Source organism: Oryctolagus cuniculus, chromosome X, assembly GCF_964237555.1.
Source record: "Oryctolagus cuniculus chromosome X, mOryCun1.1, whole genome shotgun sequence".
NCBI lineage: Eukaryota > Metazoa > Chordata > Mammalia > Lagomorpha > Leporidae > Oryctolagus > Oryctolagus cuniculus.
In genome coordinates, this window is record NC_091453.1 from 47,330,530 (window position 1) to 47,346,485 (window position 15,956).

The window sequence follows — 15,956 nt, forward strand, 5'->3', positions numbered from 1 at the left end:
AATTCCAGGTGCATAGTAACATTTACTACAGTTTTTGTTGGATGAATGATATGTCCTTTGCCCCATAAGTCCAAAGGAAACTGAGAACCTTAGACAGAAGAGGCCTGGGTCTGTAAATTAGACTTTTTACAGAGTTGCTCTCTCAAGGTTATTTTTATGGACATTTTGACATGTGTCCTAAAACACAAAACCACCAAATATGAATTTTTATGCAAGTCCTGTATATGTGTCAGTCACATGTTGGAGTTCCTTGCCTTGTCTCTTGATCGAGGAAAGTGACGGATTTGCATGGTTTTGGATCACAGAGTGGTAGGACTTCCCTGCTTCCTGTAGATTTGAGGTGTGGAACCAAGTTTCTTGAATGATTTTTACAGGAATTGTATTTGGGCGCTGCCACCTAAAATCCTAAAAGTAAACAAAATGGAGTTAAGGCCAATGTGTTTATATAGATCTTTCCAATACTGACAAAGAATTATTTTGAAAAATAAAAAAAAAATGTGCATTGAAATAAGGAAGTCAGTTTAACTTTTATTATTATATAGATGATATTTTGATCCTTTAAGTTCACATTCTGACTTCAGTTAAAAATAAAAGGTACTGGCCTGGAGTCCAAGATAAATGGGATACAATTATGTCTCTTTCAGTGACATTGAATTATTCCCTTTAAATATCATCTGTAAAATTGGCACAGAAAGAAACTATAGAAAATAAAATATAAAAAGAAGACTTCACAAACTGAACAAAACATTGGGGGAACTGTGGGTTAAATTCAAATAATTAAACATTCATGAAATTGGAGCCATTAAAGGAGAGGAGGGTTGGCACCTACAGAAAAATAATATTGAAGGAAATAATGGTCAAAATTTCCAAAATCAATGAAATGTACAAATCTTCACATTGAAGAAATCCAATGAACCCCAACTACAAGAAATAAAAATAAGCAATGCCAAGGCACATCAGAGTTAAACTGCTTAATGATAAGTAGAACATCTCCAAAGCTTCCAGAAGAAGTAAGATATGTGTCTTAGTCCACTCTGGCTTCTATAGCAAAAGATCATAGGCTGTGTGCCTAATAAACCACAGACACTTATTTCTTACAGTTCTGGAAGCTGGAAGTCAAAGATCAAGGCACCCATAGCTTCAGTGTCTGGTGAAGGCCTGCTTTGTGGTACAAACATGGTGCCTTATACTTGTGCCTTCACATGGTGTAAGGGAATAGCTAGCTCTCTGTGGTCTTCCTTAGGAGGGTACTAACAATAACATGAGGGTTCTGCTGTCACGACTTATCTCTCCAATGTCCCACCTCCTAATACCATCAGTCTATTTTATTAAAAAATAAAAATTGACACTTTCATACCTAGACTTAATAAGATAAAAGAAGATCAGTTTAGCATATATTAAGTAAAGATTTCAACAGTTTGCTCCCACACAGAAACATAAAGTGAAAAATACTGTTTGAGTACTGTCGCTCCCCGTCTTCGTGGAGGAGCGACACAAAGCCCTGCCTAGGCTTCATATCCGAGTCACGGCACCATTATGTCGCTCCCCGTCTTCGTGGAGGAGCGACACAGGACCCTGCACTGTTCTTTCGTCTGCTCGGCCTTCCCCGGGTTTGCTGCTGGTTCTTCCTGGGTTGGCTACTGTCCCTCCCCGGGTTGGCTGCTGGTCCTTCCCGGGTTGGCTACCAACCCTTCCACCTCCGTGAAAGGGCGGTTCCCCCTGGCCACTTTCCCCACTTCCGCGGGGGAGCGGCACACCGCCGGCCAGCTCTCTCGGGGGCTGCACAGGTGTTCCCCTTAGATGTTCCCCTTAGATGTTCCTGGTGCATGTTGTCTCTCTCCTCCTTTATAGTCCTCTTCCACCAATCCCAACTCGGCTGCCCACACGCCGAGTACGCTGCTCTCCTCCAATCAGGAGCAGGTCCTGCTGTTTATTGGTTGAACTGGAGGCAGCTGTATAGAAGCTGTTTCCTCCCTTCTCAGCGCCACATTGTGGGAGAGCAGATGCATAGAATAAGTCTTAATTCCAGTAACTTAGTCTAGTCCGAGTTGCTCCCATTTGCTCCCCACAGAGTACTAGTTATAGCATTAAATCTCAATGTACAGCACACTAAGGACAAAGATCCTACATGAGGAGTAAGTGCACAGTGGCTCCTGTTGTTGACTTAACAAATTGACACTCTTGTTTACGGAATCAGTAATCACCCTAGGCTCTTGTCATGAGCTGCCAAGGCTATGGAAGCTCCCTGAGTTCACTGACTCTGATCATATTTAGACAAGGCCATGGTCAAAGTGGAAGTTCTCTCCTCCCTTCAGAGAAAGGTACCTCCTTCTTTGATGACCCATTTTTTCCACTGGGATCTCACTCGCAGAGATCTTTCATTTAGGTTTTTTTTTTTTTTTTTTCCCAGAGTGTCTTGGCTTTCCATGCCTGAAATACTCTCATGGGCATTTCAGAAGGATCCGCATGCCTTAAGGGCTGATTCTGAGGCCAGAGTGCTGTTTAAGACATCTGCCATTCTATGAGTCTGCTGTGTAGTGTAGATTAGATTTTAACATATGAATTTTAGGGAACATAAACATTCAGATCATAGCAAGAAGCTATGTGCAAAGGAAGAAAGGAAAGGCTGACATGATATTAATATAAGAAATGATGGAAGTGAGAATATGAAGAAAAACATTTAAAGTACAGAAATAAAAGTCATATAGAAGTGTTTATTCACACTGAAAATATGCACAAAACAAAAGTTCAATAAAGATCCTTTCAGACATACAAGAAAGCAAGTAATTCATGATCAATAGACTTGCTTTGTAAAAAAAATAAAAGTTAAATTATGGCCCTGTGTTGTGGCACGGTGGATCATGTAAGCTGCAGCCTGTGATGTGGGCATCCCATATGAGCACCCTGACTCCAGGTTGCTCCAATTCCAATCCAGTTCTATGTTAATATGTCTGAGAAAACAGTGGAGGATGGCCCAAGTGCTTGGGTCCTTGCACCCACATGGGAGATTTGGATGAAGTTGCAGGCTCCTGTCTTCAGCCTTGCACAACCCCAGCCATTGTGGAAATTTGGCAAATTCACCAGTGAATGGAAAATCTTTCTCTGTCTCTCTCTGTCCATTTAAATAAATAAAATAAATATTTTTTAAATGTTAAATTAATTCCCTCAGCCAGAAGTATGGTACCACATAGAAATACACATCTATCCAAAAGAATTGTATCTATGAAATACATGAAATCAGTTCTCTTTATATTAATAAATTTTTTTCCAAGGGAATGTAAATATAAAGATATTTTAACTTAATCATTTAAACTTCTTTAAAATGGCCATAATAGCAAAAATCATCATAAACAGGATATCTACATTAATAGGGAATTATAAGTTGGTGGTACAAATGTATAGATGCATGTATGATTTTGCTTGTAATCAGAACATTTAAAATTATATCTTTGGGGCTTGCACTGTGGCATAGCGGGTAAAGCCACCACCTGCAGTGCCGGCATCCCACATGGGCACAGTTTGAGACTCGGGGCTCTACTTCCGATACAGCTCTCTGCTATGGCCTGGGAAGGTAGTAGAAGATGGCCCAAGTCTGTGGGCCCCTGCACCCACGTGGGAGACCCAGAAGAAGCTCCTGGCTCCTGGCTTCGGATCGGCGTAGCTCTGGATGCTGCAGCTAATTGGGGAGTGAACCAGCGGATGGAAGACCTCTCTCTCTGCCTCTCCTTATCTCTCTCTGTAACTCTGACTTTCAAACAAATAAATAAATCTTAAAAAAATACAATATCTTCTTTAACTGTAATTACATTTGTATTAAATTAGACCAAACATTATGATCTGTAATTGTTTTGGTTTAAAATTAATAAATCCATTAATTGCAATGGTTCCTTGAAGTTTTTTGGAAAATAATAAGGCAACAATTAAAGAAAAGAAGAAAATTCTTACTCTTTCATCCAATAACCAAAGTTATAGAACAAGTTTATGAAAAGTAAGTAAGCCAATGGAAAAACAAAACCTGCATGATTGAAGTTGATCATTATGGAATTATTTCAAACAATGTGTAGCAATTGAAACAGTAAACTATAATATATGTCCTAAAATATCAATAACCCATTTAATTTATAATAAGTAAGACTGGAGGAAGCAGGAAAAATCCTTATGAAATTCATTAATTGAAGTGTCATATAACATAACATTTTCTGTGATTACAACTATTTAAGAATAACATTTTCTGTGTTTAAGTATCTACAACAGCATGGAAAAGTGGAAGTCTGATTTGTCAGAATGACAAACTGAGAGTTAAGTTTGTTTTGTTTTTAAACTGTTCTTCCATAAATGTTGTTTCATTACTTGGATATTAAAAGCAAAAGTAGTCAAACAAGCTTCATTTATGTCCCCAGGTTGTAAGACAGTAAAAAAGCATTCTAATAATTCCTAAAGGGCCATTCTGTAGTTTTTAAATGATTGATTTATTAAAATTGTTTAAGTTTTATTTTTTTAAAAAGATTTATCCTATTTATTGGAAGCCAGAGGCACAGGATGGTGGTGGTGGGGAATACAGAGAGAGAGAGAGAGAGAGAGAGAGATCCTCCGTCCGCTGGTTCACTCCCCAAATGGCTGCAATAGCCAGGGCTGGGCCAAGCTGAAGCCAGGAGCCACTTGCAGTTCCCTGAACTGCTTACACGTGCAGCTTAATGCTTTTCCTTAAATTTGGAAAGCTTCTGGCAATTATCCCTTCAAGTATTTTTTCTGTCTCTTTCTCTCCTCTTCCTTTGAGATGCCATTTTCTTGAAAAATTCTACTGTTTCAAGCACTTACTTAATCATAGAGTTCTAACAAAGTTGATTTGTACACCGGTTTTATGTGCTCTCATTGTTTTTTTAGAAGAGATTTTCTGAGATCCCTTCTCTGCCATTCCAGAGTTCGCATGTTCATCTGATTGTTTTCAATGTATTTTCAAGTTTTTTTTTTTACCATGTTCATGCAAAATATTAATTTGGACATGATTGCATAATGCAGATAATGCTATTTATTTATTTACTTATGTTTAAATATTTATTTTATTTAATTAAAATGAAGAGTTACAGAGAGAGGGAGAGACAGAGAGAGATCTTCCAGCTACTGATTCACTCTCCAGTGGCCACAGTGGCCAGAGCTGGGCTTTGTCTGAACCCAGGAGACAGGAGCTTCTTTTGGGTCTCCCACATGGGTGCAGAGTCCCAAGAACTCAGGCCATCCTTTGCTCCCTGCCAGGCGCACCAACAGGGAGTTGGATTGGAAGTGGAGGAGCCAGGACTGGAACTGGCAGTCACACAGGATACCAGCATCCCAGGCAGTAGCAAAGCCCATCACGCCACAATGCCAGGCTCAAGTATAATTCTTATATAATAATAAATAAATAGGAGCCGTGTTGTGGTGTAGTGGGTTAAGCTGCTCCACTTTTTTTTTTATTTTTTTGCCAGGTGGAGTTAGACAGTGAGAGAGAGAGACAGAGAGAGAGAGAGAGTTATAGACAGTGAGGGAGAGACAGAGAGAAAGGTCTTCCTTCCATTGGTTCATTCCCCTAATGGTCACTACGGCCAGCGCTGCACTGATCCGAAGCCAGAAGCCGGGTACTTCCTCCCGGTCTCCCATGCGGTTGCAGGGACCCAAGCACTTGGGCCATCCTCCTCTGCCCTCCCGGGCTACAGCAGAGAGCTGGACTGGAAGAGGAGCAACTGGGACTAGTACCCAGCGCCCCAACTGGGACTAGAACCTGGGGTACTAGCGCCGCAGGCAGAGAGAGGATTAGCCAAGTGAGCCATGGCGCCGGCCCAGCTGCTCCACTTCTGATCCAGTTCCCTGTTGGTGCGCCTGAGTAGGAAGTGGAGGATGGCCCAAGTCCTTGGGCCCCTCTGCCCATGTGGGAGACCCAAATGAAGCTCTGATTTCAGCCTGGCCCAGCCCTGGCCATTATGCCATTTGGGGAGTGAACCAGTGTTAGGAGATCTGTTTTTTTCTCTGTCTCTCCTTCTCTCTATAACGCTGCCTTTCAAATAAACAAATATTTAAAAAATTAAAAAGTATTATATGCATTACACAATCATGTCCAAACTAATATTTTGTATGAACATGGTAAAACAAACAGGAAAATACATTTAAAACAATAAAGATCAATATGAGAACTCTGGAATGGCAGAGAAAGGATCTCTGAAAATCTACTCTTCTAAAAAAACAATGAGGACAGCTAAAAAAGGTGTACAAATTAACTTTGTTGTAACTGAGATTAAGTAAATGCTTGCAACAGGAGAATTTTTCAAGAAAAATGGAATCTCATAAGAAGAAGACAGAGAAAAAAAGAATATTTGAAGAAATAATATTAATAATAGCCAATCAATCTAGTTATCCATCAATTGAATATTATTCAGCCATTAAAAGAGTGAACTTCTGACATTTGCAGCACAATGGAAGGAACTAGGCAGAGTGGGACATGCAATCATCTTAACTAAAATAATCCAGGACACAGGGGAAATACTGCATGTTAAAAAAAAAAATCTGAACCTAGAATAGTAACTACTTAGTGATTACTAGAGACTTGGGAGGGGGAAGGAAGCGGAGAAATAGGAGGAGGTTATATAATGAATATGAAAATATAATTTGGGGCTGCTGCTATGGCGTAACAGATAAAGCCACCACCTATGATGCCAGCATCCAATATGGACGCCAGTTCGAGTCCCAGCTGCTCCACTTGTGATCCAGCTCCCTGCAAATGTGCCTGGGAATGCAGCAGAGAATGGCCCAAGTACTTGGACCCCTGCATCCATATGGGAGGCCCAGAAGAAGCTCTTGGTTCCTGGATTTGAATTGGCCCAACTCTGGCTGTTGCAGCCATCTGGGGATTGAACCAGAGATAGAAAATCTCTGTGTGTGGGTGTGTGTCTCTCCCTCTTTCTCTCTATGTAACTGTGCCTCTCAAATAAATAAATGAATCTTTTAAAAAGAAGAAAATATAATTTGATAGAAGTAATAAGTTCTAATATTGCGCTTCACAGCGTAAATGTCAAACATAAAAAATACTGCATTGTGCAAGCATTACATGTTAATAGAAATAACAAGTAAAATGCAGCACAAAGGAAGACACTGAAATATGTTGTAAATCTTTGATAATTTATCGCTGGAAGTTTTCATCTACAAGGATTGCTGCAAAAAATCGTTAAGATTGAATGAAAAGTACACCTTGTCAGAAATAAAATCCACTTGAAAAAATAAAGTACATTTGTAAAGTAACTATATTGGTATATATGACAAAAGAGTATAAAATGATTTTAATTGTAACAATTCTTTTTCTACAAGTTTAAAAAGCAAAAGCACTAATAAAAATTAAAATTGGTTTTCCACTATTGAAAGAAATCATTGAGGACACAAAAACATAGATATTCTGTGTTCATGGATTTAAAAAAGTAATATTAAATGTTGCTCCCCCTCTTCGCGGAGGAACGACACAGGACCCTGCGCTGTTCTTTCATCTGCTCGGCCCTCCCCGGGTTTGCTGCTGGTACTTCCCGGGTTGGCTACCAACCCTTCCACCTCCGTGAAAGGGCGGTTCCCCCTGCCACTTTCCCCACTTCCGCGGGGGAGCGGCACACCGCCGGCCGGCTCTCTCGGGGGCTGCTCAGATGTTCCTCAGGTGTTCCTGGTGCATGTTGTCTCTGTCTTCCTTTATAGTCCTCTTCCACCAATCCCAACTCTGCTACCCACACACCGAGTACGCTGCTCTCCTCCAATCAGGAGCAGGATCAGCTCCTGCAGGTTACTGGTCGAACTGGAGGCAGCTGTGTAGAAGCTGTTTACTCCTCTCTCAGCGCCATATTGTGGGAGAGCAGATGCATAGAATAAGTCTTAATTCCAATAACTTAGTCTAGTTCGAGTTGCTCCCCACAATTAAATTGTTCACACTAGTTAAAACCATCTATATATTCAATAAAATCCCTATCAAAATATCAGGGATATTCTTTACAGAAATATAAAACATACTTCTACAATGCCTATGGAATCATCAAAGACCCAGAATAGCCAAAGAGATTTAGAGAAAGTAAAAAAAAAAATCAAGCTGACTCATCAAAATATCTGATTTCAAAGCATACTACAAAGCTGTAGAAATTTAAGTAGCATGAAACTGGCATAAAAATCGTGTACATAGAACAACAGAATGGAGTGTATAATGCACATATTAATCCATATACCTATAGCAGACTACTTTTTTGACAAAGGTGCCAAGAACATACATTGTCAAAGGGAGAGGCTTTTCAATAAATGATGCTGATTTATCTACTTATTTCTCTCTCTCTCTCTCTCTCTCTATATATATATATATATATATATATACATACACATACACATATATATGTATATGTGTGTTTATGAATGATATTAGATACCAACCTATCAGCACATATAAAAGTCAATTCAATATGGATCAAAAACCTAAGTCTAAGACCTGAGACTAAGAAATTGCTAGAAGAAAGCATAAGGGAAGTGCTTCAAGATAATTGTGATTTTTTGTTTGTAAGACCCAAATGCACATGCAACAAAACCAAAATTATACAAATGGGATTATATCAAACTCAGAAGCTTTTGCACAGCAGAGGAAAGCAATCAATAAAAGGAATAGACATCTAAAGGAATGGGAAAAACATTTTAAAACTACTTATTTGACAAAGGATTAATATCCAGAATAAATGAGGAACTCAAAAAACTCAACAGCAACAATGAAAAACAAGCCATCCAAGGGCCAATGTAGTAGCACAGCAGGTTAAGCCATCACTTACATGCCAGCATCCCATATCTTAGTGCTGGTTCGAGCTGCAGTTGCTATGTTTCCAACCCAGGTTCCTGCTAATGTACCTGGGAAGCAGTGGAGGATTTCCCAAGTACTTGGATCCTTTTAACTCATGTAGGAAGCCAGGATGCAGTTTCTGGCTCCTGGCCTTGGCCTGGCCCAATCTGGTTGTTGAGGTCATTTGGTAAGTTGAACCAGTGGATGGAAAATCTATCTATCCCTCTCTCCCTATCATTCTGGCTTGCAACTAAACAAAAGTATATTTTTAATCAAAATAACAAATTTGGTTAAGAAATTGGCAAAGAACCTGAACAGAGACTCCTCAAATGAAGAGATACAAATAGCCAACACATATATGAAAAAATGGACAATATCACTAGCTACTTGTGAAATGCAAATCAAAAGCACATATGACACATCACTTCACCCATCTAAGAATGGCTTTTATAAAATGACAGAAAATAAGAAATGCTGGAGAGGATGCAGAGAAAGGGAAACACTTTCTCACTGTTGGTTGGAATGTAAGTTAGTACAGCTACTATGGAAAATTCTATGGAGATTTCTTTAAAACTATACATGGAATTGCCATATGATCCAGCAATCCCACTATTTGGTATATATGCAAAAGACATAAAATCATTATTGTAAAGAGTTATCTGCTATATCATATTTTTTGCAGCACTGTTCACAGTAGCCAAAATATGGAATCAGTCATGGTGCCTATAAACAGATAAATGGATAAAGAAAATGTGGTTTATATACAACATGGAATACCATTTAGCCATAAAAGAATGGAATTCTATCATTTGCAGCAAAATGGATGGAACTGGATGACATCATGTTAAATAAAATGAGACAAACACAGAAAGACATATACTGCATGTTTGCTTTATATGTAGAGCTAAAAAACAATCTGAATTCAAAATGGTGATTACTAGAGACTAGGAGGTGTAGAGGGAATAGAGGGAGTTTGGATAACGGGTACCAAATCAGAGATAGTTCATAGTGTTATACTGCATAGTAAGGAGACAGACAATACTTCATAGTAACCTAGTATAAGTGCAGATAGAAAAAGAATCTCCAAATCTGCAATTATAAAGTAATTCCAAAGAAGAGGAAATGTTGATTGCCCTGATTTGATCAGTACACATTGTATACAGCATCAAAATGTCACACAGAAGTCCATAAAAATGTATAATTATTGCTAATAAAATTTTTATACAAACAAAAAAAGAAACACAAACACAGTGTTTTGGCTTATTTAATGTTTGATTTTTATTATAATAATATAATAAGAATGAGGGGAATGGATGTGTATTGGAATAAATTTTCTGTCATAAGATTGAAATATAACTAATTTAAATGAACTAGATTTTATGACCTAACAGTTTGACCACACCATCCACTAAGAAAACAGTAAAAATGCAGTAAAAATTTCTACAGTAGAAAATATCTATTTAATCATGACATTTTTAAAAGAGATAGAATAAACTTCTACCAAATAAATTTGTTTTTTTATATCAAAATATATATCCACAGTGGCTGACTTGTGGTGCAGTGGGTTAAGCCATTGTTTGTGACATGGCATCCCATATGAGTACAAGTTCAAATATTAGTTGCTCCATTTCTGATCCAACTCCCTGATAATGTGCTTAGGAAAGCATTGGAAGGTAGGCAGCCCTGATAGAGTTCTAGGCACCTGGCTTCAGCCTAGCCAAGCCCCGGCTGTTGCCATCATTTGGGGAAGTGAACCAGTGGATGGAAGATCTCTGTCTCTCTCTTTCTCTTTCTTTCAAAAAACAGTAAAATAAATAAATCATATGTATACACATAAAGATATATATATATATCCAAATATATATATATATTCCACAAACCTTGCTTAAATAGCTTCACTGGTGAATTCCAACAAATATTTAAAGAAAAATTAATACGCAATCCATAATGAATATGTCAGAAAACTGGAAAGGGTATAAAAGGAGCAAGCATTCTGAAATAGTGGGTTTTACTATGGCTTGCAATGCCAATATTTCATATCTGAGCACTAGTTTGAGTCCCAGCTGCTCAACGTCCAGATCACCTCCCTGGTATTGTGCCTGGGAAAGCAGAGAAGGATGGGTTAAGTACTTGGTCTTCAGCCACGTGGGAGACCTGTATAGCATTCTAGGCTACGGCTGCAGCCTGGCCCAGTCCTAGCCATTGTGGTTGCTGTAATTGTACCTTTCCCATAAAAAAAAAAAAAAAAACAAGTAAATCAAAATAAATTATAAAAAGGAGATAACACCTTAAAATCATTGGCATGGGAAGTTTATTACCCTGATAGCAAAACTGTGTAAAAGCCCTTAACAAAACACTAACAAATTGAATATAGCAGCATATAAATATGATTAAATATAAATGTAAATGGAATTTATCGCAGGAATGCAGGGTTGATTCAGCACATAAAAGTAGTCAATATAATACAACATATTAAGAGAATAAACTTGATCATCTCAGTAGATACAGAAAAAGCACTTAACATGATTAAAGACCACATAGCACACTAAGATTCCAAGAGAAATTCCTCAACCTGACACAGTGTATCTACAAAACACCTTCAGTTAACATCTTACTTAATAGTGAAAGATGAATGAACGAATAAAATCAGAGAAATAACAATGATATGTACTTTCACCATTTCTATTCAACGTAGTCCTGGAGACTTTAGCCAGAATAATGTGGCAAGAGAAAGAGAGAAAAGGGAGGGGGCATCGTAAAAAAGTGTCTCTATTCCTAGATGGCGTGATTTTGCATACTGAAAATCCTAAGAAAGGGCTGGAGTGGATTGGTGAAGAGGAACAGTGAAGAGATTGGGGATATATTGGTTATAGGATACAAAATTTCAGTTAGGCAGGAGGAAGAAATTCAAGATATCTACTGCATAACATGGTGACTATAGTTAATAAATTGTACACTTGACAATTGCCTGAAAGAGTATATTTTAAGTAGTCTCACTACAAAAATGATAAATATGTGAAGTACAAATATTGATAAGCATTATTTAACCCTTCCACAATGTAGGCATATATAAAACATCATATTGCACACTATAAATATACACAATTTTTACATAACAATTAAAATGATAGCAGGGGGCCGGCACTGTGGTATAGCAGGTAAAGCCACCGCCTGCAGTATCAGCATCCGATATGGGCACCAGTTCTAGTCCCAGCTGCTCCTCTTCCAATCCAGTTCTCTGCTATGGCCTGGGAAAGCAGTAGAAGATGGCCCAAGTCCTTGGGGCCCTGCACCGATGTGGGAGACCCAGAAGAAACTCCTGGCTCCTGGCTTCGGATCAGCATAGCTGTAGCCATTGTGACCATCTGGGGAGTGAACTAGCAGATAGAAGACCTTCTTCTCTCTCTCCCTCTCTCTCTCTCTCTCTCTCTCTCTCTCTCTCTCTCTCTGTAACTCTACTTCTCAAATAAATAAATAAACATGTTTTTTAAAAAGAAGATAGATTAGAAAGGGAGTAGCCAGAACATGAACTGGCATTCTGATATGAGATGCAGAGACCCCAAGGTACACCTTAACCAATCACTAAACCACAATGCCTGCCCAAACAAAATTTTTTAAAGATTTATTTGAAAGACAGAGTTACAGAGAGAAGTAGTGGCGGGGGGGGGGGGGGAGTGGTCTTCGGTCCGCTGGTTCACTCCTCAAATGGCTGCAACAGCCACAGTTGGGCCACTCCGAAGCCAGTAGCCAGGAGCTTCTTCCTGGTCTCCCACATGGTGCACAGGCCCGAGGACTTGGACAATCTTCTACTGCTTTCCCAGGCCATAACAGAGAGCTGGGTTGGAAGTGGAGCAACCAGGACTAGAACCAGTGCCCATATGAGATGCTGATGCATCCTGAGGCTTTAACCTGTTGCGCCACAGCACTGGCCCCAAACAAATCATTTTTGATGAGGATGCTAAAACAATTCAATGAGAATTGAACAGTCTTCTCAACAATCTTTCTAAGAAAGCTGGATACTCACAAAGAATGTATGTGGCCTCAATCTAAAACATACACAGATTTTAACTCAAAACAAACATAGATCTAAATGTGAGAATTAAAGGGATAGGAATATTAAAATTAAACAATTGAGCAAATGTTTATGGAATTGATTTAACTATTTATGTTTAGATTCAATTCTAAAAGCACAAACAACAGAAGAACAATTTAAGTTATACTTAATCTAACTTAAACTCTTTCGTTTTTATGAAGCCATCATCAAATGAGAGAAAATACTTGTAAATGATTTATCTGATAAGGAATTTGTATGCAAAATACATAAAGAACAACTCAACAATAAAACACTAAAGCCTAACTAAAAGGAGCACAAAATTCAAACAGAAATTTTTCCAAAAGAGATATGAATAGTCTACATTGTATGAAAAATGTTCAGGTCTTTAGGGAAATGCAAGTAAAATTCACTATGTGCCCATTAAGAGAAAAAAGAAACAACACAAAGCATACAAGAGAAACGTAAAAGCAGTAAATAAGTATTGGTAAGGATATGTTGAATTTGGAACCCTCACACTTTTCTGGTGGTAATGAAAATGGTGCAGCCACTGTGGGAAATATATTGTCAGCTCCTCAAAATGTCAAACATAATAGTTACTATGCTACCAGAGAATTGCACACCTATGGACATATCCAAGAGCATTTAAATTATATGTCCACAAAAAATTGTGACTGTTCACAACAATGTTAGTAATAATATACCAAATATAGAAACAACTTAAGTGTCCATTTTTGCTGAGCCATTTTAAAGGAATGAAGTATTGGTATATGCTATACGTTGGATAAATGTTAAAAAGTTTATGCTTACAGAAAAAGCAGTTGCAAAAGGACAAGTACCACATGGTCTCCTTCATATGCATAAACCGAAGTAAACTCAATCTGAGCACAGAAAGGTGAGTAATAGAAGCTGGGAGTGGTAGGGGGGTAGAGGTAATTTGAATAACAGCACATTAGAGTTAGATCAAAGAAATAATTTTCTAGTGATACATGGCATAATGAGGTAAAGCTATAGTTCACAAAAACATAGTCTATACTGTATGAACAAATAGGAAAAAAGAGATCCAAGTCTCCAATCATAAAATAATGTCAATAAAGGGGAAATGTTGACTACTCTGTTTTGATCAGTACATATTGTATACAGGTATTGAAATGTTGCACTGCAGCCACAGAATTTGTATAATTATTGTTAATAAAATTTTTAAAGAAACAAATTTGAGAAGTAGCCAAGCAGTTGATTCCAATCAAGACACGCTTAACATAAAAAAAAAATCTTGAGTTCTTATTTGGATTTCTCTGATGGCTAGTGATCCAGAGCATTTATTTCATGTGTCTGCATTTATTTCATCATATTTCATGTGTCTGCCATTTGTATTTCATCCTTCGAAAAATGAAAAATGTCTGTTAATATCCTTTGTCCATTTCTTAACTGGGTTGTTTTGTTGTTGTGTTTATTGAGTTTCTTACATATTTGGATATTAATCCTTTATCATATGCATAGTTTGCAAATATTTTCTCCCATTCTGTTGGTTACCTCTTCACTTTGTTGATTGTTTCCTTTGCTTTGCAGAGTTTCTTAGCTTGATGTAACCCCATTTGTCCATTTTTGCTTTCTTCCTGTGCTTCTGAAGTCTTATTCAAGAAGCTTTTGCCTATGTCAATGTCTTGCAGCATTTCTCCTAGATTTTCCTCTAGCAATTTAATAGTTTCACATCTTAGGTTTAGATCCTTGTTGCAGTGTTAGTTGCTTTTGCATAGGGTGTAAAGTAGAGGTCTTGTCTCTGACTTCTGAATGTGGCAATCCAATTTCCCAACACCATTTGTTGAAGAGACTATCCTTTCTCCACGGAGTGACTTTAACAAAGGTTAGTCGGTTGTAGATTCATGGATTAATTTCTTGGGTTCATATTCCATTCCACTGGTTTATATATCTGTTTTGTGCCAGCACCAGATGTTTTGATTATAACAGCTCTGTAGCATGTCTTGAAATCTGTTATTGATTTGCCTCCAGCATTGTTTTTATTGTTTGAGATTGCTTTGGATATTCAAGGTTTGTTGTTTTTTTTTTTTTTACCTGTTTCCACATAAATTTTAGTATTGTTATCTGTGGAGAATATCATCAGTATTTTGATTGGAATCACATTGATGTAAATTGGTACAACCATTATGGAAAACACTATGGAGACTCCTCTGAAAACTAAAAATAAGATCTACTGTTTGACCCAGCTATCCCACTTCTGGGTATATATCCAAAGGAAATGAACTCAGCATATGAAAGAATAACCTGCAATCACATTTTTATAGCAGCTCAAATCACATTAGCTAAGATATAAAACCAACATAGATGTCTATCAACTGATCTCTGCACAAAAAAAGTAGTATATATACAATATGGAATATTACTCAACCACAGAAGGATGAAATACTGACATTTGCAACAAAATGGATACAACTGGAGATCATTATGCTAAGTGAAATAAGCCAAACCCAGAAAGAAAAACATCACATTTTCTCTGTATCGTTCAATTTTAGTATATGTGCTGCCAAAGCAAGCATGTTTTTCTCTTATTTGTGATATATGACTATAGTTTCTAAGATACATGATTATTTTAAAATTTAATACATATTAGTGAAATGGACATCTTTTTATTTCATTATTGTTTACAGACTTTGGCTATATTCCTTATGAACTATGATCTTTCTACATTTTTATTTGTTGAACTCTTTATTTAGTGGATTGTTAAGCCTTTGACTATAATGAAAATCCAAATAATGTTACCTCAACTTTGAAAAAAAAAAAAGAAAGAAGAAGAAAGGGGAGGGAGGAAGAGAAGCATCATTATATTCTTGAAATTGTAACTGTGAACTATATTGACTCTGTTCTCTTTGTATTAATATCACATTAAAATGAGAATTGATGAGAATTTTGCTGCAATAATTATCATGTATTCACTGTGACCCTGATAGTCCAATGCATTATTAAATTCCTTTAAAAAGCCATAGTTCCACATAAAAAGATTCAAAAAAGTGACATACAAAAAGCAATTTTTAAAAATCAGGATTGCCTATATTAATATACAAAATATATTTT